This window comes from Macaca thibetana, chromosome 1 (genome assembly GCF_024542745.1).
Source record: "Macaca thibetana thibetana isolate TM-01 chromosome 1, ASM2454274v1, whole genome shotgun sequence".
In the NCBI taxonomy this organism is placed as follows: Eukaryota; Metazoa; Chordata; class Mammalia; order Primates; family Cercopithecidae; genus Macaca; species Macaca thibetana.
Window position 1 is genome coordinate 170701435 of NC_065578.1, and position 23454 is coordinate 170724888.

The window sequence follows — 23454 nt, forward strand, 5'->3', positions numbered from 1 at the left end:
CATTGCTGATGTGGAGAAAGTTTTGGTGGCCTGGAGAGAAGATCAAAGCAGCCACATTTCTTTAAACCAAAGCCTAATCAAGATCAAAGCCCTAACTCTTCAAATCTATGAAGGCCGAGAGGTGCAGCTACAGAGGAAAAGTTGGAACCTAGCAGAGGTTGGTTCATGATGTTTAAGGAAAGAAGCCATTTCTATAACAGAAAAGTGCAAGGTGAAGCAGCAAGTGCTAGTGTAAAACCTTCAGCAAGCTATCTAAAGGATCTAGTGAAGATCATCTAGGAGAATGGCTACACTAAATAATAGGTATTCAGTGTAGACAGAACAGCCTCATATTGGAAGAAGATGCCATCTAGGACTTTCCTACCTCAAGACGGTAAGTCAATGCCTGGCTTCAAAGCTTCAAAGGACAGGCTGACTCTTTTGTCAGGGACTAATGCAGATGGTGACTAAGTTAAAGCCAATGCTCATTTACCATTTTGAAAACCCTAGGGCTCTTAAGAATTATACTAAATGTACTCTGACTGTGCTCTAGAAATGGAACAACAAAGCCTGGATGACAGTTCATCTGTTTACAGCTTGGCTTACTGAATAATTTAAGCCAACCATTGAGACCTAGTGCTCAGAAAAAAGATTGTTATCAAAATATTACTGCTGCTTCACGACTTACCTAGTCACCCAAGAGCTCTAGTGGAGGTGAACAAAGAGATTAATGTTGTTTACATGCCTGCTAACACAACATTTAGTCTATACCCCATGGATCAAGGAGTAATTCCAACTTTCAAGTCTTATTATTTAAGAAATATATTTCACAGGACTATAGCTGCCAGAGATAGTGATTCCTCTGGTGGATCTGGACAAAGTAAATTGAAAACCTTGTGGGAAGGTTTCACCATTGTAGATGCCATTGAGAACATTTGTGATTCATAAGAGGAGGTTAAAATATCAGTAATAACAGGATTTTGGAAGAAGTTGAGTCACTGCAGAGCTGGTGGAAATTCCAAGAGAACTAGAAATAGAATTGGAGCCTGAAGATGTGACTGAATTGCTCCATCTCATGATAAAACTTGAATGAACAAGGAGTTGCTTCTTATGGATGAGCAAAGAAAGTGGTTTCTTGAGATAGAATCTACTCCTAGTGAAGATGTTGTGAACGCTGCTGAAATAACAACAAAGGATTTAGAATATAACATAAACTTAGTTGATAAAGCAGGAGCAGAATTTGAGATGACTGATTTTACTTGCAAAAGAAGTTCTACAGTGATAAAATGCTATCAAACAGCATCATGTGCTACAAGGAAATCTTTCATGAAAGGAAGAGTCAATCTGCAGCAAACTTCACTTTTGTCTTATTTTAAGAAATTACTGCAGCCACCTCAACCTTTAGTAACCACCACTCTGATCAGCCAGCAGTCATCAACATCAAGGCAGGACACTCCACCAGCAAAAAGATGATGACTCATCATTTGAAGGCTCAAATGATTGCTAGCATTTTTTAGCAATAAAGTCTTTAAATCAGAGTATGTACATTGCTTTTTAGATATAATGCCATCACACAGTTAATAGGGTCCAATACAGTATAAACTTAACTTTTGCAATGCACTGGAAAACAACAAATTTCGTGAGACTCTTTTTATTGGGAAACAATCTTTATTGTGATATTCTGGTACTGAACCTGCAATATCTCCGTGGCATGCATGTATAGCTACTGTTGTTACATGGAATGTTCTATAAATGACAACTCCAGTTAGTTGATAATGTTAAGTCTTGTATGTTTTACTAATTAATTATTTAATTACTCATCCAATTACTTAGAGAAGATATTGAAATTTCCAACTATAATTGTAAATTTGTATCTTACAGTTTTATCAGGTTTTGCCTCCTTTATCTTGAAGCTCTCTTATTAGTTGCATACACATTTTAATTTTAGTCCCTTTGGATGAAATTATCTCTATCATTGTGAAATGACCTTCTTCATCCCTGTAATATTCTCTGCTCCGAAATCTGCTTTGCCTGACATTAATATAGCCAGAGCTGTTTTCTTTAGATTGGTATTAACATGTTATTTTTTCCTGTATCATCTTATTTTTATCTGTTGTATGTATTTATGTTTAAAATGTGTTTCTTGCAGGCCTTATGTAGTTGGACCTAGCTTTTTAGTACAATCCAATGAGCTCTGCTTTTTATCTGGGGTGCTTAGATCATTTATATTTAATTTAGTTATTAATATGGTTGTAGTGAAATCTACTATCTTGCTATTTGTTTTCTATTTGTCTCATCTATCTTTTGTTCTCTTTTTGTGGCTTATTTTGGATTAATTCTGCCTTTTTTATGATTTCAATATCACTTCTTTTGTTGGCTTCTTAGCTGTAATTCTTTTTTAAAAAAAAATAGTGTTGACTTTAGGGTTTATGGTTAATGTCTTTAACATATGAGAGTCTACCTTCAAGTGATATTATGTCACTTTATGGTCTTATACTTTTAATCAAATTTACAAATTATTTTTACCAATTATTTCTTCAATATTCTTCCTGTTGCCTCCCCCTTTCTCTCCTTTAGAGACTTCAATCACATACATATTTGGTTGCTTAAAGTTACTCTACAGATCACTGCTAGTTGGTTTTTTAAAAATTTTTCTTTCTTCCCTCCCTCCCTCCCTCCTTCGCTTCCTCCCTCCTTTCTCTCTCTCTCTTTTTCTTTCTTTCTTTCTTTCTTTCTTTCTTTCTTTCTTTCTTTCTTTCTTTCTTTCTTTCTTTCTTTCTTTCTTTCTTTCTTTCTTTCTTTCTTTCTTTTCTTTCTTTCTCTTTCTTTCTTTCTTTCTTTCTTTCTCTCTCTCTCTCTCTCTCTGTGTCTCTTTCTTTCTTTCTTTCCTTCTTTCTTTCTTTCTTTCGAGTGATTTTTTCCCTCTGTGTTCCATTTGGGTGGTTTCTTTTGCTATGTCTTCAAGTTCTGTAACATTTTCTTCTGCAGTGTTCAATATGATATTTATCTTATCCAGTGCATTTTTTATTTTAGACATTGCAGTTTTCATCTTTAGAAGTTTGATTGTGTCTTTTTATACCTTCCATTACTTTACTTAACGTGCTCAATCTGTTTTTCTAACTTCTTGAGCATATGAGATGTAGTTATGATAACTGTTTTAATATTCTTATCTACCAATTACATTATCTGTATTATTTCTTCAGAGGTTTCAGTTGATTGATTATGCTCTTCATTACAGGTTGTATGTCCTAGGCTTCTTCGCATGCCTGACAATTTTTGATTGAATGGCAGAAATTGTGTATTTTACCTTTTCAAATACTAGGTACTTTGCATTCCTATAAATATTCTTGTCCTTATTTCTGAGATAAGATTCAGTTACTAGAAAATATTTTAATTTTTTCAAATCAAGTTTTGTGAAGTGGGATCAATGCAATATTTTGTCAAAGGTTAATTTTCCTTAACCTTTGACAAAGGCAAAGCCTCACTAAGTACTAAGAAGTACTCTCCCTAATACTTTATAAATTTTAGGTTTTTCATTCTGGCTTTTGGGACTAATCCCATCCCTGTGTGATGTCTAAGCATTGTTCCTTCTGATTCTTTCTAGTCATTTTTTCTTTGGCCCCTAGTAGTTTTATTACAAATAAATGCTAATCAGTATTCAACTGAATGCTGAAGTGGAACCCTGTACAAACTCTACAGTCATTTATCTCTGCGCATGTTCTTTTCTCATACTTTTCCTTGTGGATTCTATCTGCTTTAGTCTCCTTGAACTCCCAGCTTTGCGTCTTCAACTTACAGAGACTGCTGGACTCTCCCTGGGTTTCTTTACCCAATGCAGTAGGCTAGACACTTTCTCCAGGCAGTAAATTGTGTAATCATAGGCTCACTTTGGTTGTTTCCTAACTCACAGGGATCACTTTTCTTTATTATCTAAAATCTTGTGAGTCCTGGAAAGTAAGTCTTTGAAAAGAGAAATCTTCTGCTTGGTGACAGGCTTACATTCAGTGACCATAATTTTTGTGCCATTTTTATGTTGATATAATTATTTCCTAGCCATAAGTTTTTCCTGCATTGATATTACATGTTGACATCTCATTCATATCAAAATTCATTCTTCATATTTGTGTTTATTTGACTATAAATTGACTTGCAGAGCACTAGTATGCTGACCTTATTGCATTTATTCATGAATATAATATAATGATTGCATAGATTATCAAATAGTTTTGATTTGTAGGTTTAAAGTTACAGTATTAGACTTTGTCTTTATAGTGATGGCATTTGAGGCTGAAAAGAAGTAATTGAAATAAACAGATTGGCTCATAGCTGGTCAACCATCTAGACTAGCGTCAACTAATGCGTCACTGTCAGAGCAAGAGACAGCTCTTGGGAGCATGACTTCCAACCACTTGTCCTAACCTCTAGACCACACTTTCCATCATTCAAAACCCTAAAAATGATTAAGGAAGTACTATTTGCTTTGTTAGCATACTTATGTCAAATAATAACTTTCAAGTTTGGTTGTGTCACAGACAGATCTAGAAATTCATTAATATTTTTAACATATACCAACCAGTTTCTCCTTCTTATCATGGTTGGAAATAACCCATTATATTTTGCAGTGGTTTGACCAATTAAAAAGAAAAGAATCTTATTGTAGTACAGGTGTCTGAAAAGAAAAATCACTTTCAAGAGAATGATTTAATATAGTGACCCTTCGAGGGGTGATCTAGGAGGAATAAACTATGTGAAATAAAGTGATCTAGAACAGGCTGATTATCAGGAGACTTAATGCTACGCTCATGCAGGCACAACTCTCTGTGTCAATTTTTCATTTGTCATACCTGCCAGCGATTAAAATCACCCTGGGAAGCACTCATGGCCAATGTTTTCCTTCAGACTTGCTGTAGAAGCTTTTTTTTTTTTTTTTTTTTTTTTTTTTTTGAGACAGAGTCTCACTTTGTTGCCCAGGTTGGAGTGCAGTGGCACAATCTTGGCTCACTGCAACCTCCACCTCCCAGGTTCAAGCGATTCTCCTGCCTCAGCCTCCCGAGTAGCTGGGACTACAAGAGTGCACCACCACGCCCAGCTATTTTTTTTTTTTTTTTTTGTATTTTTAGTAGAGATGGGGTTTCACCATATTGGTCAGGATGGTCTCGATCTCCTGACCTTGTGATCCGCCTGCCTCAACCTCCCAAAGTGCTGGGATTACAGGCCTGAGCCACCACGCCCGGTCCTGGTGTAGAAGCATTTTTACACTACTGATAAAAGTGATGATCATAGCTAATAATAAATATGATAAGATAACAAATACAAAACCATCTTAGATGTTTTAGATTACTTGGTCTAATCTTTACCATAATTCTTTGAGACAAATTTCACTATCCCCATTTAACAAATTTGACAACTGAGTTTAAAAGAGATAAACTTTTCTAACTAAAAGTGTCGAAACTTGCAATAGAACTTAAGTCCGACTTCAAATTCATGCTTGTTTCATTGTTTTAAGCTGCTTCTCAAAGTTGCTGCTTTATATGACTAAAGCTATCATTACTTCAAGGTGCCATTTCTTCTAAGTGTATTGAGCATATTGCACCTAGAAGACCTCCTTTCCACACAGAGAGAAACTTTCTCATTCAAATCAAGTTATTCCCCTGTTTAGGTAGTCATGAGAGTTACCCTTGTGGCTTCTTTTTTGCATTTGTGTCTTTCCCAAGTTGAAATCTGATTTGGAACTTCTCTCACCTGTGTGGAGTCCATAGCTCATAATCAAAGCTCTTTCCTGGTAAATTATCTTCCCGGGCTATACATTTTTTGTTTGTTTGTTTTGTTTCATTATTTCTCCCTCCATCAACTTAATGAATTGCTTTCTTTCCCTAGGCAGTTCTTCTCACAGAAATTTTTGTCAGTGTATGAAGAATGTAGCTTTTAACAGCATATTAAGGCCTTTATCTCATTTTCAAGTATGATTCGGAAGGTAGCCTTTTCAGTTTGAAATCAGAATGACAATGTATCATCCCATGAGATTTTTGGGACTTGGCTTGTGAGTTGAATGCCTCATTGAATATCCCTGTTCAAAAATCACTCTATTGTTAGGATTTCAAAGTTTTCTATTATACGATTATTTCAAGTGTATTTTGTAAATTTTGGTGTGGAGAATTGGGTAATAGTTTACAGAATTATGTAAGGGTTTTTCCAGTTAAAATGTTTCCAGATCACTTAGTAGGACAACATTTTGTGCCAAAGGGAAAAACATGAAAAGAGACTTTGAAGGCAATAAGCTGGGTGAGAAGTTATGAGACCGACTTTAATAATATAATTCCAAGGCAGTTTATAAGAACCCTACATACCATGGGGATTTCCATTAGAAAAATGCTAAAATTTACTTCTGTGAAATCTAGGGGCTTTCTGATGTTCAACTGTCACATATGTGGACTGAAAAATTAAATCTTGTTTCATAAGCATCCTGTGTCAGTTTCTTTGCAGTGCAGGAAATTGGTTCAGAAAAGATAAGAAAGATATACAAAATAGCTATGCAGGATGCCCTGCATACCAGTTCATACCAATGTGGCCATTTCCAGGAATCAATGGTTGATTATTTTTCACGTGATATACTTAAAACACAGTGATGGGAGGATATCCACATTCAGTCAAGTTCTCAAGCATGTTTGCCAACACGGTCATATGTTCTTGTATTTATTATTAATGCTGACAGGTGGGCCCAGGCAACTGGCCATATAGTCATGAGATAGGTATTATTAATTTAGAATGAAATGTCTAGCCTCAGAGATTTTTAAGAATTTCAGTTCACAAATCTAATGAAAGATACATGTGTTAAGAATTCACTGTATACTATCTTTTCTGTGTATTCATCAATCCTCACAATGACCATAGGAGGAAGGAACTGCTTAATTAACTCCATTTGACAGATGAGGCAACTATAGGTTTGAGAGGTTAAGTAATTTGCCTGAGTTTACACAATTAACAAGTTTTAGGGCTAGGATTAGTATCAGAATTTATATAAAATCATCAACAAATTGATGGCTAGGGATAGCAATAATTTCCACAACTAGAATTCTTTTTTTTCACTTTATTTTATTTATTTATTTATTTATTTTTACCCATAAGAGTAAAACCATAGAAACATCTGCCCCCTACCATATATGCTTGAGTAAAAGTGATAGAAAATGTTTTATTTTATTATTTATTATTTATTTTGAGACGGAGCCTTGCTCTGTTGCCCGGGCTGGAGTGCAATGGCACGATCTCGACTCACTGCAACCTCGGCCTCCTGGGTTCAAGAGATTCTCCTGCCTCAGCTTCCCGAGTAGCTGGGATTACTGGCGCCTGCGACTGCACCTGGCTAATTTTTGTATTTTTAGTAAAGACGGAGTTTCACAGTGCTGGCTAGACTGGTCTCAAACTCCCGACCTCAGGCAATCCGCCCACCTTGCCCTCCCAAAGTGCTGGAATTACAGGTGTGAGCCACTGTGCCCGGCCTAGAAAATGTTTTAGTAACTTGGCACAGCAACTAATGTGTGGAAGAGCCTCTTATCAGTTAAAAGAGTGCCCTCAAGAATGATCAGTTGTTACTAAAAGTATTTTTTTTTTTTTTTTTTTTTGAGACGGAGTCTTGCTCTGCCGCCCAGGCTGGAGTGCAGTGGCCGGATCTCAGCTCACTGCAAGCTCCGCCTCCCGGGTTCACGCCATTCTCCTGCCTCAGCCTCCCGAGTAGCTGGGACTACAGGCGCCCGCCACCTCGCCCGGCTAGTTTTTTTTGTATATTTTAGTAGAGACGGGGTTTCACCATGTTAGCCAGGATGGTCTCGATCTCCTGACCTCGTGATCCGCCCGTCTCGGCCTCCCAAAGTGCTGGGATTACAGGCTTGAGCCACCGCGCCCGGCACTAAAAGTATTAACCGTAAATAATATAAAACCTCTGTTGGGCATTTCCCTTAACTATTTGAAACATCTACACTACGTGCATGCCAAAGCACTGGTTTTGAGTCAATGAAAAAAACCCTGCTGGAGAAGTGGTGGTGAGTTTTTCTGGAGTACTACCCCTCTGGCCTTCCTGTCCTGTAAACTGAGATAAATTCCCCTGCAGTGAACTTCAGAGCTGTGCTTATGAGCACACGTGCGTAGTAACCAACTGCTTTGTCCTCAGAGGTCAATTCTTCCCTTGAACTTCCTCAAGTGACATCTGATATGGGGGAAGTCTTCCAGTTTCTCAAATTCTCTTTAAGAGCGGTGGTGACTTAGAGTGCCCTTTCTCTTTGTGAAAGAAATGGCTCTAAAACTTTGAAAAATGCTGGCAGGAAAGCTAGTAACCACAGTTAGTCATAAACTGCATTGATATAGACAGATCCTTGCTCTTTTACTTCCATTGGAGCCTTCTCTACTCAGAGTAGAAGCCTTAGCTCAATGCTCAAACAGCCTCAAGTCAAGGAGCACACAGTTCTTGAAAAATGACACTGTGGCTGCAGACACAAGGCTGCATCCTAAGTGTATGATTAATGTTTGGGTTTCTGTCTTTTTGCTGGGAGGAAATACTACTGCAAACCTTAACCTTGAAAATTCAGACTGAAAAATTCCAACATAAGTCATAGTTACAATTATTAATTAAATGAAAATTGATGTGTAAATCCCCTGCATCTCTCTGGATAACCTTTTTCTGGTGCTCTTCACTACACTGTCTCCAGTGAACTTCCTGGGTAGTTGACTAATTAAAACCTGCATTCCCTATGTATGTTAATCAGTTGCTGTGATGGTTAAAGAGATACTTTAGGACACAGTTATCACTTCTCAGCTGTATTAGCCCGTTATAATGCTGTATTAGCCCGTTATAATTGTCTAAACAATTGCTAGTGTTTTGACCTTTGCAGCTCATCTCAAAACAGATTTGGCCAGGTATGTTGGCTCATGCCTGTAATCCTCAAACTTTGGGAGGCAGAGGTGAGAGGATCGTTTGAGGCTATGAGTTTGAGATCAGCATAAGCAACGTAGTGAGATTCCTGTCTCTACAAATAATAATAATAATAACTTTAAAAAAAAACTATAAAATTTTTAAAAGTGGATTTACTTGACTGTTTATTATTAAAGTGAGTTCAAATTGAGAATTTAAGTGGAAGCTAAATTAGCATATGAATGATAAGTACTGATTAAAGGCTACTGGAGGAAGAATAAAGAATCGGGAGAAAGTGCAATTGGTTAAAGCTCTGTAGGCAAATCTCAGTTATGAAAATGGCACTGGCCTGGGTGTCCATGCTTACAGCTCAAGAAAAAGAACACGCCCTACTCTCAGAGGGCTCTCTGCCTGTCCTCACAGCAGCTTTCTGTTGGCTTAAAAGAGGCTCACAATTTCTAAGTAACTATAAGTAGGGCAGCAACAGAAGTGGGTTAGAGGTTTTTTGTTTTTGTTTTTTTTTTTTCTTTTTGCATATTTCTTTCTTTCTTTTTTCTTTTTAGTTAAAACCTTTAGTTACTAAGAAGCAACTATGAAGACTTCTGAGGAATAATGTGGCGAAGACAAAATTTTATGTAAAGACCAGTTCAAGTGAAAGGAGGAATCTGTTATTTTAACTTCTCTAGTAAATTCTTGAGGGTTGGAATGTAACTTTCATCATCTATTCAATTTAGGGCATTTGATTAGTACATTATGCACACTATTGAAAGCAATGCAGAGTTATTATTGTTTTTACTATTTACCCAGTAGAGAAAGTGCTGCAGGCTAATTGCACAATTATGTTTAAGACACAGCCGAATAAAATCAGTGCTATTAGACCAGTACAGAAAAGGGATATAACATTGAAAAGATGCAGAACTCACAATGGAGGTGTCAAGTTCAATTCCCAGAGGCTACCTTGCTTCCAGTATTCACTGACACACAATGGTCTGGTCGGTCTTTCATTATAGACGGAATTAAATGAGAGTAGTATTAGTACATTCTTTCATCTACTATTGTAGTTTAAATAAAAATGCTTTCAGTTAGCATGTAAAAAACTGTCCTTTGGAAAGCCTGAAGTAGTATACCTGTAATCTGTAGGAGGAAATGAAATTCAAGTTCAATTAGGGGGTGACTTTTTAAAACTTTCTATTTTGATACAATTTTAGACTTATAGAAACCTTGAAAAGACAGTACAGAGCTTTTGTATAACTTTCACTCACTCCCCTTAATTTTGACATCTTCTATAATGATTTTTGTAATTAGTAAAACTAGGAAATTAGAATTAGTTAATACTATTAACTAAACTACAGACTTTAGTCAAACTCCTCAATTTTTCTACTAGGGTTATTTTCTGGCTTACCCTTCAGATTGGCAAAATACTGAAAATATCTGATAGAACAAATGTTGATAAGGGTGTCCAGTTGGAATGTTCATACAATGGTGCCAACACTGAGGCAAATAATGTAGTAATATTGAGAACTACACTGTTCAATAGGGTAGATATTGAGCACTGGAAATGTGTTGAACTATGAGCTGGGCACGGTGGCTCACGCCTGTAATCTCAGCACTTTGGGAGGCTGAGGCGGGTGAATTGCCTGAGGTCAAGGGTTCGAGACCAGCCTGGCCAACATAGTGAGACCTTGTCTCTACTAAAAATACAAAAAATTAGCTGGGCATGGTGGCAGGCGTCTGTAATCCCAGCTACTACTACTAGGGAGGCTGAGGCAGGAGAATCGCTTGAACCCAGGAGGCGGAGGTTCCAGTGAGCCAAGATCTTGCCATTGCACTCCAGCCTGGGCAACAAGAACGAAACTCTGTCTCAACAAACAACAACAACACCACCACCACCACAACAAACAAACAAACGTGTTGAACTAAGCTGGACTGTAAGTATAAAATACACATTAATTTTCAAATAATACAAAAATGTAAGCTATCACATTGATAATTTTTATTTTGCTTATATTTTGAATATATTGTATTAAATACAATTTATTAAACATGTATAATATATTTTTTTAACACGGGAACTAGAGAATTTAAAATTATATTTGGAGATGACATTATATTTCTGTTAGACAGCACTGGCCTTGAATGTAGAAAGAATATTTATCCTGAGACTCAGATATATTATGTTAGATGCACCCTGGAGAAATTCTCATCCTTTTGCATGAGGAAACATATGCAAGACTTTCATTTTATTCATTTTTCTAATAATAAGAAATTAGAAACAACTGACATGTTTATCAATAGGGGAATGCATTATAATCCATTTATAGAATAAAAGAAGTGTAGTAAAAACTAGTATAAATTTAATGATCAACTCAGGTAATCACTGCAAACAAAATGATTAAGAAAGCCAAACTGCACAAGTTAAGAAAACATTACATCATTTTAATGTGAATCTTAACAATTAAAAATATCATTAATTATTATGGATATAGACATAAAGGATTAATATAAAAACATGAATGGGAGTCGAAGTTGATTGCGTTTTTGGCCCTAATTTTTTACCCCCTACTGTATTCATGCCCTTTGACTTGTAAGTTATATGCCCTCTCATTACATGTGGACTGCACCTTTCCCCCTCTTGACTTTGGATTTGGCCATGTGACTTGCTGTGGCCAAAAGCATGAGATGGAAGTGGTAGTGTGACAGTTTTGAGCCTAGGCCTCAAGAGACTGGTATTTCTCCTTGCTTTTTTGTGACTCTGCATTGTTGGGAAAAAAGAACATACCTAGGCCAGTCCTAAGGGAAGATACATGGAACAGAGTGAAATGACCCCAGTCAAGCCAAAACTTAACTGGCTGTCTTCCAACTAGCCCTCATATGCATGAATGGGTTCTGCTGAGATCTGCAGATCTTTCATTCAGACCCATGAAAATAAAAGATTGTAGTTTTAAACCACTGAGTTTTGGGTAGTTTGTTATGCAGCATTTTTCATAGCAATAGCTGATAGCTGAGATGCATAACAACTATGGTATAATATTTCTGTCTGGGATGGAGGAAAGTAGATGTTGTATATCCAAATATTTTTTCCCTTAAAATTGTCTTATATAAATATGAAAATAATTAACATTTATTGAATTTGGATAATAAATATATGATTTTGTTATAATTCAAGTTTTTTATGTTTGAAAATGCAATTTTTAAAAGATAGAATATTTTGAAAAGTAAAACTAGCGTTCTAATTGCCCACTTTTATATTTATTTCATTTGTGATTTCATGCCAATATTAATTTTCCAGTTTTTTTGGTTCATGTTCATTACTGGCTTGCTTAAAGTAACTGTGGTTCATGCTTTATGTTTATGTACAATCATCTCTTCTAGTTTAGCTTATGTCCCATAGTTTTTTTTTTTTAATAAAATACTCTTATTAATGGTTGCATAAATAAAATGGAATGGATTTAGTGAACTTTTAATTTGTATTTCCAGTTTCTGTCATGATCTTATCTACTACAGTGTGAATCACATGGCAGTAAACAGACTTCTAATTTCAACACATGGTTAAATCTGAAAAGTGATGAGTGATAACTTGACTCTCTTTTTCCTATATTTTTTCAGAAGTAATGAGACATACACAGCTAGAGATAGCTCAATTCTCTGCTTGTGGATAAGAGGAGCATTTGAAGCTTTTTGTCCCAGCTAGTGTCTTTTTGCACCAGCCATTTGTGCTGTGCTCATGGCGGTACTGTGATACGTGAGATAAAAAGAGCTGAACAAACTTATGTTGGTGGAGTCAGGGCGAAACGCGGGAAATGAAAAGTCAATTGCACACGAAGCATTGCCAGGAAATAGAAATTGAGTACTCCTGCCAAAGAATGTGTAGAAGGCAGTCTGAATATTCGTGCAAAAATGTTTCCTTTTTAATTTATCATATGCTGTTATTATATATCTATTCATTTATTTTTTTTTTAAATTTAGCAACAAAACCCTTTCCACAGCAATAAGCTAAAAAAGTTTACGTTTCATTAAAAATAAAGTACATATTTCTGTTCCTCAAGGAAACTGATGATAGACATGAATTTGCACAGAACATTTCTCAATATTTTCCATCCACTATGGGGTCTGTTGTACTGTCACTGACCACATGAAAAAGAGAAGACACAAATGTACCAAAGAAGTACCAGCATCTACTTCAAAAGTGAGTCATTTTATGAAGACTGCAGAGATTAGGTGCATCAGTATTTCATGCATTAATGAAAGTCTCTGTGATATTAGTTAAATGGAGCCTGGAAACCATAAACTACTAAGACCCATTAGAAGCCACCTTAACATGTTGAAACCATGTTTCATACTTACTGGTGGGTGGTTTCAAGTTCCCCTAATACATGCAGTTACCCGGTATTCTGAGTCCTCAGGCAATCCTCACACACAGGTCCTTCCTCAGCCTGCATCTGCTCCTTTCTGCCTTGGATACCATCTCAGCTCATGATTTTGATGCAAACCTCAGATATGATTTTCAACAGGGATTGCATCCAGAAAGGCGTTCAGCTTATCCCATCTTCTGTGCCCTCTTATTTTTAACTATCATAAAATATTTTTGTGCATCTGTGCTTTCTTCAGATCACCTTTACTTTAAAAAGAGGAAGTGATAAGAGTGAAGTTGTTAGTATTAATCAGTGAAATATTCTTTAAAAGTGGGGATAATCCCATCAGTTATTTTAGCTAAATTTCTTGGAATAGAAAATTTCCTCAGTAATAGAGAAACTGACTTGATATCTAACAGAAATGAAGGGAATATTTATGTCCAGAAACAATTTGCACCATTGGAACTACACTTTCAGTTCCAAAACCCTACCTTCCTTCTTCTATTATAAACTTGTAAAGTATTAAGTTTTGTAATACTATTGTTCCAAATAATTACCATTATAATCTCAATATTGTAGCCAAAAATATTAACATCCCACAAAGACTTCACATATTTTGATACAAATTCTGTTTTTTAACGTTTGTGCTATTTCTATGAGGTTACAAGTCGAAAACAATTACCACTGTATTTCAAAGGTGGAAACATTTTCCGGGTTTCTCTAGGAGTGAATGCAGTGGAGATTAAATGAGACTGCTCATTCCCAGTCTATAGCTCCTGATTCCAGGTGGTTTGCATTTTTCATTCCCAGTCTGTAGCTCCTAATTCCAAGTTGTTTGCATTTCCTCATTAGAAATGATGAGGAATGATGAGAAAAATGGTAATAACGTTACTGTTGCTGGAAATTTTCAAGTTGTCCATGGAGGTACTTTCTTTTTAGGAAAGAACATACAGTGTATCACAGTTCTTGCATGAACCCCTTTAGAGGAAAAAAAAAGAGTTCAAAGGGGATGTCCAGAGGCCATCGCTCTGGGACTACAGTGAATTGATACTTAGTCAACAGGGGAATTTCTCAAGCTTTCTTAAAGCTTAACCCACAACCGCATCTGTCAGCAGTTTCTTCCAAGTGAGAAACATTTACAAGTATATTACACTTAAAATGTGAAGAATCGTCTACTCCCTCTTAAACAACTGTTTTTATCCCTTCAAGAGAACCGAATCTAAATAATGGGACTCTGCATGTTTGGCAAATTACTCATTTCCTGAAAATGCAAAACCTAAGTAACATGAAATGAGGAGAGCAACACGCTGTGCAGTATGAGTGTGTTTCAAAGGATTCAAGATCCTATGAAATATTTCTGTTTAATCTAAGGCCAAAAAGAGTAGATCTCTTATAGTCTTTCTCTACTCCAGGCAATTTCCCTTTTAAAGCATCAATTGGAATTTCTTTTTTTTCCACCAATTGACAAAAGCAATTCTTTTCTTTTTTTTTTTTTTTTTTTGGAGACAAAGTCTTGCTCTGTCACCCAGGCTGGAGTGCAATGGCGCGATTTCAGCTCACTGCACCCTCCGCCTCCCGGGTTCAAGCGATTCTCCTGCCTCGGCCTCCCAAGCTGGGATTACAGGCACTTGCCATCATGCCTGGCTAAGTTTTGCATTTTTATAGAGATGGGGTTCCACCATGTTGGCCAGGCTGGTCTTGAACACCTAACCTCAGATGATCCACCCACCTCTGCCTTCCAAAGTGATGGGATTACAGGCATGAGCCACTGCACCCAGCCAAACAACGATTCTATTAGTGTTAGTTTATTTTGTAGTTTATAGTTCCTATGCTAAATTGTAGTTTGTGCAGATGAATTTTGGAGACGTGTTGTTCATTAGTGTTTACTTTGAAACTATATGTGGACTAGAAAGTTCTAATATTTATGGGATTGGTTCATAATACTGAGTAGTATTTTAAGTATTTAGTCTGTCAGACTAGGTAAAATCACAGGTTAAATATTATGGAGAGAGAACACTATCTCTCCACTAAAAGATATATAGAAAATGTGGTTTCATAATAAATCATTATGATATTTAATGATCTCTATTACTTAAAATGAACCAATGTTAATTTTTTATAGAAATAATAAATTATTCTTATAATCTGATTGGCTGTCAGTCGACCTAACAAAAGTTGAAGAAAAAGAACAAAAAGAATAAGTCTCTCTTGTCGAAGATAAATAAAGCCAGACATTACAGTAGTGAAAATATATTTTATTCAGAAACTAGTGGTAACAGGAGAAAGAACTGATCCCAGTGCTTTAGGAGGCTGAGGCAGGAGAATTGCTTGAGGCCAGGAGTCTGAGCCCAACCTGGGCAACAGAGCAAGATCCTGTCTCTAAAAATGTTAAAAATAAAAAAATAAAAAAAAAAAAGAAGAAAGAGCTGAGCGCCATTCTGATTTGTGCAGAAGTGACTGAGTGTTTTAAAGGGAAAGTAAGGGAGTAGGGACAGGGAGCGAGTGAAGTCGTAGGAGCTGCGTGTATATCTCAAAGGGAAGAAGACAGGATTCACAATTATAATCCCTTTTTAATAAGTGCACTAAGAAAGAGACGTCAGTGGCCTATCATCAGGTATTAGCCAGAACAAACAGGAAATGCTTTTGACACTCATGAGCTTTATAAGGCAGAAATTCATGAGATGGTTGGGTCATACCAGGGGTGTGAACTTAGGCTGCTTAGAAACCATACTAGCTACTGTGGCTCAGGTCTCTTAGTGCAGGGATTGAAATTAAGTTGTTATGTGCTGAGACTTCTTTTGCTCTCTCTTTCTCTCCTCTCCTTCCCTTTGTTCCCTCTTATTTTGTCAGGATGCACTAATGGAAACAGAAATTACCACTGTAGGTGTTTTAAGCAAGAAGGATTTTAAAAATACAGGACATGATGTACTTAAACAATTATTGAAATGTTAAAGGAGAGGATAGTAGGCTGGGTGTTCAGGACTGACCCCAGATTGACTCCACTAGGAAGCTACCACCTCTGAGGTCTTCACTAAAGCTGTAAGTTTAGGAACAATTCCTGGAGCTGCTATGCAGGTGTTAGAATGCTGGAATTAAGAAGCGGGACACTGATATCATTGCGACTGCCTTCCAACACTAATAACATCCCAAAGTGGATTCCCATAGCTACAAGCTAGGCATTGACTCTTGACACCGAAGAAGCTGTGGAATAGATGCCGACAGTTTACTGTAGAAACACCTCATGTTTCCACAAGTTTGCATGCGAACAGAAATAAGAAGATAGCTTTGACCTTGCTGCTTGCTTCCAAATCTTCTAATAAACAGACACTAACTTGCATCCAGAATACTAGCTACTCAAGTATCTTCATGTCTTTCCATTTTCCTCCCCTCCTTTTTTCCTCTTCATCTTTTAAATGTATGAATACATTCTTGTTCCATGAAAAGTGCTAAACATTGCTGACCTTTAAAAATTATGTATGAAATAGGTGAACTCCATGCTTTTATGTAGTTCACAGTCTACACAGGGCAAAAAAAAAAAAAAAAAGAGGATTTATTTATTGTTCTAGGAGTTAAGTGCTATACTAAAATTGTGCATGTAGGGTTTTGGAAGCATAAAAGAGTTTATCTTTAGATGGAATCAGAGAAGTTGTCATAAACATGGCCCTTATATTGTCTATGAAAAGATGAATATGAGGTTGTCCAATAAGGAATGTGTTGGGAGCATCCTCTTAGATAGAGGACACAGTCTATTTAGAAATACAGGTTTAAGAAAGTTTGGTGAGCTATGACTGGGTGCAGTGGCTCACTCCTGTAATCCCAGTGCCTTGGGAGGCTAAGACAGGAGGATCACATGAAGCCAGGAGTTCAAGACCAACCTGCTGAATGTAGCAAGACCCTACTTCTAAAACAATTTTTTAAAAATTAGTTTGGCATGGTGGCATGTGCCTATAATCCTAGCTACTTGGGAAGCTGAGATGGGAGGATTGCTTGGGCCCAGGAGTTCAAGGTTACAGTGAACTATGCCGCTGCACTGCAGTAGGCTAGACCAATAGCATGAGACCCTATCACAAAAAAATAAAAAATAAAAAATAAAGAATAAAAAAAAAGTTTGGTGAGCTAAAGGAATAGCAAAATGTTCAATACAGTTCTATTATAAGGATAAGTAGCTCCAATTCTAGAAAATAGTGAAATATAAGAACTTACCTCTAAGTACAAGGCCATGAACGCTGGAAGAACAATAATAGCTAAATAAATTGCTACTTTGTTTTTCTCCAACATTGCTTTATAGTTGCTATAGGAATTAGATCTAGGCCAATGAAAGTCAATATCTGCTTTCTCAATAAACATTTTCCCTCTAAGCTTATAACTCAATTTATTTATTAAGCTTAAAATAACACAGAATGTCTTCATTATTATGGAAATAAATATTTCATTTTCTGATTCATTTAACAAATATCAAGTGCCAGTTTTGTTGTGGGAATAGTGCTTAGTACAGAAGAAAAGCTGATGACTGTGTCTGTGACAAGGAACCTTTAGTGAGGAAACAGACGTGCAGACAACATCAATATAAATCAGATAACTGGTTTGAAGAAATAACGTACAGAATGCTACAGGAACTCAGAAAACAGCTTTCCTATGTCACCTAGAGACAGCAGGGGCCTCATGGAGGAAGCAGCATTTAAGCTGAGAAGCAAAGGCTGAATAGGAATATTCTAGATAGTTTAATACGTGAGACTGGAAGGATATTCTAGGAAAAGGAAATAGCATTTCACATATCAACTGTTCTCAGTGAGGAGAACATGGGAACGAGATGAGACAGGAACATAGGACCAGTTGGCCACTGACCTCAAAGGGATTTGCAGGTATGAGATCTGTGTGGTAGAAACGACAAGTACTGCAAGAAGTCGGAGAAGAGAGGTTTCTTGAGGTACAGAGACGCCAACTTTGTGCAGAGAGTAGAATTTGACTAGGACTTGTCCTTGGAAAGACTGAAGGGAACATTGCTCTAGGTTTGGTGAGCAATGTGGACCACTGTCCAGACAGGTTGTGTCAGTGTGCTCCCCGTGTTGGAAAGTGAAATGTATAAACCTGTCTTTAGCAGAGGCGCATTTTTGAGATGGTAAAATTAAAGATGGACATGTTACTGGGACATGTTATCCAAAGCTAAAATTTCTGGGGAGCACTTAAGGCAGTAAGACAGAAAAGTGTAGCAGAAAATGCTGTAGCTGGGAGTCAGTGGATTCAAGAACTGGTGGAGATTATCATTGGTTCTGTGATGTTGGAAATATCACCCAGTCCTCAAGTTTCTGGAGCTATAATGTATACAATGAGGATTGTTAAACTTCATAATCTGTAAGGCCACTCCATTTCTAAGATGCCACATGGGTTTAATAAACAGGGACCTGTTGAAATTTTTAGTGGGTTTTGTTGTGGTGCTGTTGTTATTTGGCCTTAAGAAGGCAGTATTAAGTTTAGGGAACTGAGATTTGGATCCAAGGATTTTGAGTTTAAGTTTTGTCTCTGCCTCTTGCTAGCTTCATGATGTTGATCAAGAAAGTCATTTAGTCTTCTCGAGACAATTTTCTTATCTGTGAAGCTGGGATGATGTTTGCTTTGCCTAAAACATAGATTGTTGGAGGATCAAATGTGATGACTATATAAAATATTGTGTATTCTATAAGGTGCTACAGGAAATATTTTAAAAGACGTAAAGTGGTAGACTATTATGGTAATCTTATGTGAGGAGATATAATTGGGAGATAAGTAGTACTTATGAGAAGAGAGAGCTACAAACATATAAGACATTTTGAATGAAATATAGATAGAAAATAGATAGTGACTTATCCCACACTCTCGTTGATGAAAATGAGAGATGGAGAGAGTGAAGATGGCAACAGTGACTAAGGAGTGTCGACCACGTTTATTTAAAATCTCTGTGCTGGACACTGTAGAAAATCTATTTTAATGTGAATGGATAGTGTAATAAAGTAAGTTTTTGTGATCTGGTTCAAAAGTAAGCCAAAATGAAAATTTTACTTGCAAATTTCAAGAAGTAAATGGAAAGAGAACCAGGCCTTAGAAAAATGTTTGCATTTCTGTATTGCCCAGTAATATTTTTATATAACACATTTTAGGTAATAAAAGTTTGATAATTTATTTGTCTCTTCTGGAAAGGAAAAAAGATAAGCTATAAAGCAGTATAATTTTATCAAATCATTTTTCGATACCTTATAAGTGAAGTCAGAAAACTAGAAGTGAAAAGGGAATGCTTCTAGAAACTGTAGTGAGGTCTGCATCAAATCCAAAGACATGTTTGTGCTCCAGGTTTCCTACAATTGCTACCATAAAGGGAGCATTTCAGACCCAGTGCTCTGTAATGTGGTTTCTTTCCTCTGGAATTCCTCCAATCCTTCATGAATAGCTGGAAGAATGCAGACCTCTGGAGGCTGTATTTTACAGGTTGCTATGGAACTGTCTAAATATTATGAACAGTGCAGTAGTATATGACATACGACAGCCCACTGCCATGAAATTAGGGCAGCTAGAAATCATTTCCATACCCTTGAAATGTAAGTTTCTAGTTTAAAAGAATGGCATGAATGTTTTTCCTAAATAAATTATCCTTTATCATGCTAAGTTAGATCCTGGGTGGAGATAAGAAGTCTGGGACTTCAAAAGAACTTTAGTTCAGAGAGAGGCCTGTAGACCCTAACAAGCAAATACACAAGCAGGCCAGGGGAGGCCTACTGAGGGGAAGGAGGAATATAAAACTTGATAGTTTTCAGGATATAAATTGTAATGTTGATGTTACAAAAAGAACTGCTTTAAAATCTCACTCCAAAAGTGTGCTTGGAGGTAAACAAGCTAACGTAACTTCGGGATCAGGCAAGTCACCTAGAGCAAAAACAGGGCTTCCTCTTTCAACACCTTTTTTGTGTGTGTGCTGTGAGACCCCCAAACTCTCAGCTACTCAGGGTTTGATGCTTGACTTTTTCTCAGATTCCAATAATTGTTTATGAAACCTGATTCAAATTTTAAGTCAGAAGTTACCCACCATAAAACACACCTCCCCCTCCTCCCTGGTTCTACTTAAGTTTCATTTAAATAAGAAATACAGCTCTCCGGGTACATTTTTTTGAATAACAGTTCTGTGAATGCTATTTGCTTCTGCAGGTTATGCCAAAGCCAGTTTCCTCTCTGAATGAATGTTTCTAATGTGCGAATTCAAAATACAACAAGCCTACGTCATAAGCTGCACTAAGTGAACAGGAACTAAGTGCAGCTGGGCTTTGTGGCTTTTCTTGTTTTCTTTCCTTTTTTCTCCTCTTCTTCAGACAGTTGCTAGTGAATAGTTGTTTCTTTTTAATAAAAGAGGGTAAAGCATTTCTCACAAATCCTTTTGCCTGCACCAAGAAATTCAAATTAAACAACTGAAAATGTAAAAGAAACAAGTAAGTTTTACTTTGCAAGATGTGGGGGAACCCATCTGTCTGAGTATCTGGTTCAGTTTCATTAGGAGTGGCAAGTATTCACTTCATGTTGCCTCTCTATTTTCTTATCTTCCCTGCCTGGGAGGAGAGGAAAATCGCCTTCCCATTTTTCTTTTTCAGTTTCTTATTAAAATAGCATAAAATATCTTTTAAAAATACATTTTTGTTTATGTAAGGTGTTTTAGATATGCCACCACCGGAATATCCCTAAGCAGAAAAAAAGTATAGACTCCCACTAACAGTGGAAAAGCATCCCTATTTCTCCACATCCTCTCCAGCACCTGTTGTTTCCTGACTTTTTAGTGATCACCTTTCTAACTGGTGTGAGATGGTATCTCTTTGTGGTTTTGATTTACATTTCTCTAATGACCAGTGATGATGAGCATTTTTTCATATGTCTGTTGGCTGCATAAATGTCTTCTTTTGAGAAGTGTCTGTTCCTATCCTTTACCCACTTTTTGATGGGGTCGTTTGTTTTTTCTTGTAAATTTATTTAAATTCTTTGTAGATTCTGGATATTAGCCCTTTGTCAGATGGGTAGATTGCAAAAATTTTCTCCCAATCTGTAGGCTGCCTGTTCACTCTGCTGATAGTTTCTTTTGGTATACAGAAGCTCTTTAGTTTAATTAGATCCCATTTGTCAATTTTGACTTTTGTTGCCATTGATTTTGGTGTTTTAGACATGAAGTCTTTGCCCATGCCTATGTCCTGAATGGTATTGCCCAGGTTTTGTTCTAAGATTTTTATAGTACTAGGTCTTACATTTAAATCTTTGATCTATCTTCAGTTGATTTTTGTATAAGGTGTAAGGCATGGGTTCAGTTTCAGTTTTCTGCATATGGCTAGCCAGTTTTCCCAACACCATTTATTAAATAGGAAATCCTTTCCCCATTGCTTGTTTTTGTAAGGTTTGTCAAAGATCAGATGGTTGTAGATGTGTTATTTCTGAGGGCTTTCTTCTGTTCCATTGGTCTATATATCTGTTTTGGTAAAGTACCATGCTGTTTTGGTTACTGTAGCTTTGTAGTATAGTTTGAAGTCAGGTAGTGTGATGCCTCCAGCTTTGTTCTTTTTGCTTAGGATTGTCTTGGCTATGCAGGCTCTTTTTGGGAAGGATCTAGAACTAGAAATACCATTTGACCCAGCAATTGTATTACTGGATATATACTCAAATGATTATAAATCATTCTACTATAAAGACACATGTACATGTATGTTTATTGTGGAACTATTCACAATAACAAAGACTTGAAACAAATCCAAATGTCCATCAGTAATAGACCGGATAAAGAAAATGTGGCACATATACACCATGGAATACTACGCAGCCATAAAAAAGGATGAGTTCATGTCCTTTGCAGGGACATGGATGAAGCTGCAAACCATCATTCTCAGCAAACTTGTGATAACAAGAACAGAAAACCAAACACCATCTGTTCTCACTCATAAGTGGGAGTTGAACAATGAGAACACATGGACATAGGCAGGGGAACATCACACACTGGGGCCTGTCAGGGGGTAGGGGACTAACAGAGGGATAACATTAGGAGAAATACCTAATGTAGGTGATGGGTTGATGGGTGCAGCAAACCACCATGGCACGTGTATACCTTTGTAAGAAAACTGCACGTTCTGCACATGTACCCCAGAACTTAAAGTATAATAATAAAAATAAATAAATTGAGGTGGGCAAAGTGAACAAAAAAAGAAAAAAAATGTAGAATAAGTCGGGGAAGTTTAAAAATATCTGTTAAATGTCTCAGGTTTTATATCATCAAACCTTCCAATTTTCCTTTCTTTTTGAGGCTCTTGATGTACAGTAGAAGAAAGTCAGCAAGAAAGGATTAAAGTTCAACTACAATCAAGAGTAAACATAATAAACTCATAAAGCAAATCAAATTCTGTGACTTCCTTGGTATTATCTTTTATATATTTTTTAAATAAGTGGCTCATTCATCTAGTCTCTAAAGTAAGTTTTGCTATTGAGTTTCTCTTAATATATTCCACATAAGAAATGCTTTATATGCATGAAGCCTGTGCGACTGAGTTTTTCTTCAAGCATCAAGCAAGAAATGGGAGTGTAATGGACCAATATGAAGAAATGCTTGGTTTTATTTATGTTCCAGTCAGAAGTTTCCAACCATTGCTTTTCCCCTATGACATGGAAATCTACACAATCAACATATAACTTTAAAAAATGCCTGACATGAGAGATAATTATATTAAAAGATACTAGTATCAGAAGTGTGCACAAAGGTAAAAGCTGTTATCTGTAAACAGATTAAAAACCAACAGAGTTCTCCAGTACCCATCTGTACTCTTTCTGCCTGTGGCCCTGCTTAATGAGACACAGACTATACTGAATGGACAAAAATCACCTGATACTTGCTATTGTTGAATTTCTGAAGAAGGAAATTGATTAGTCAACTGTGTCATCTATGAGTTGCATGAATATGACACAGAAGTAACTGATATTTTCTATGCTACATGAAATGATAGTGTACATGGTTTCATTTAACAATTTTGGGGAGATATGATGTCTTACATGATCTCTTTGGCAAAACTCTGTTGTCTTCCTTTTGTTGAAGACTTCAAATGGTTGCTCGAGATGGTTGAATAACAAAATATGAAAATGAATTTAGTTCTCTCTTACAGTCTGTAAAGTAATAGATTCTTTATGAGTGGTTCTCAACTAGGGCACCCCCAGGGGATATGTCACAACTTCAGAAGA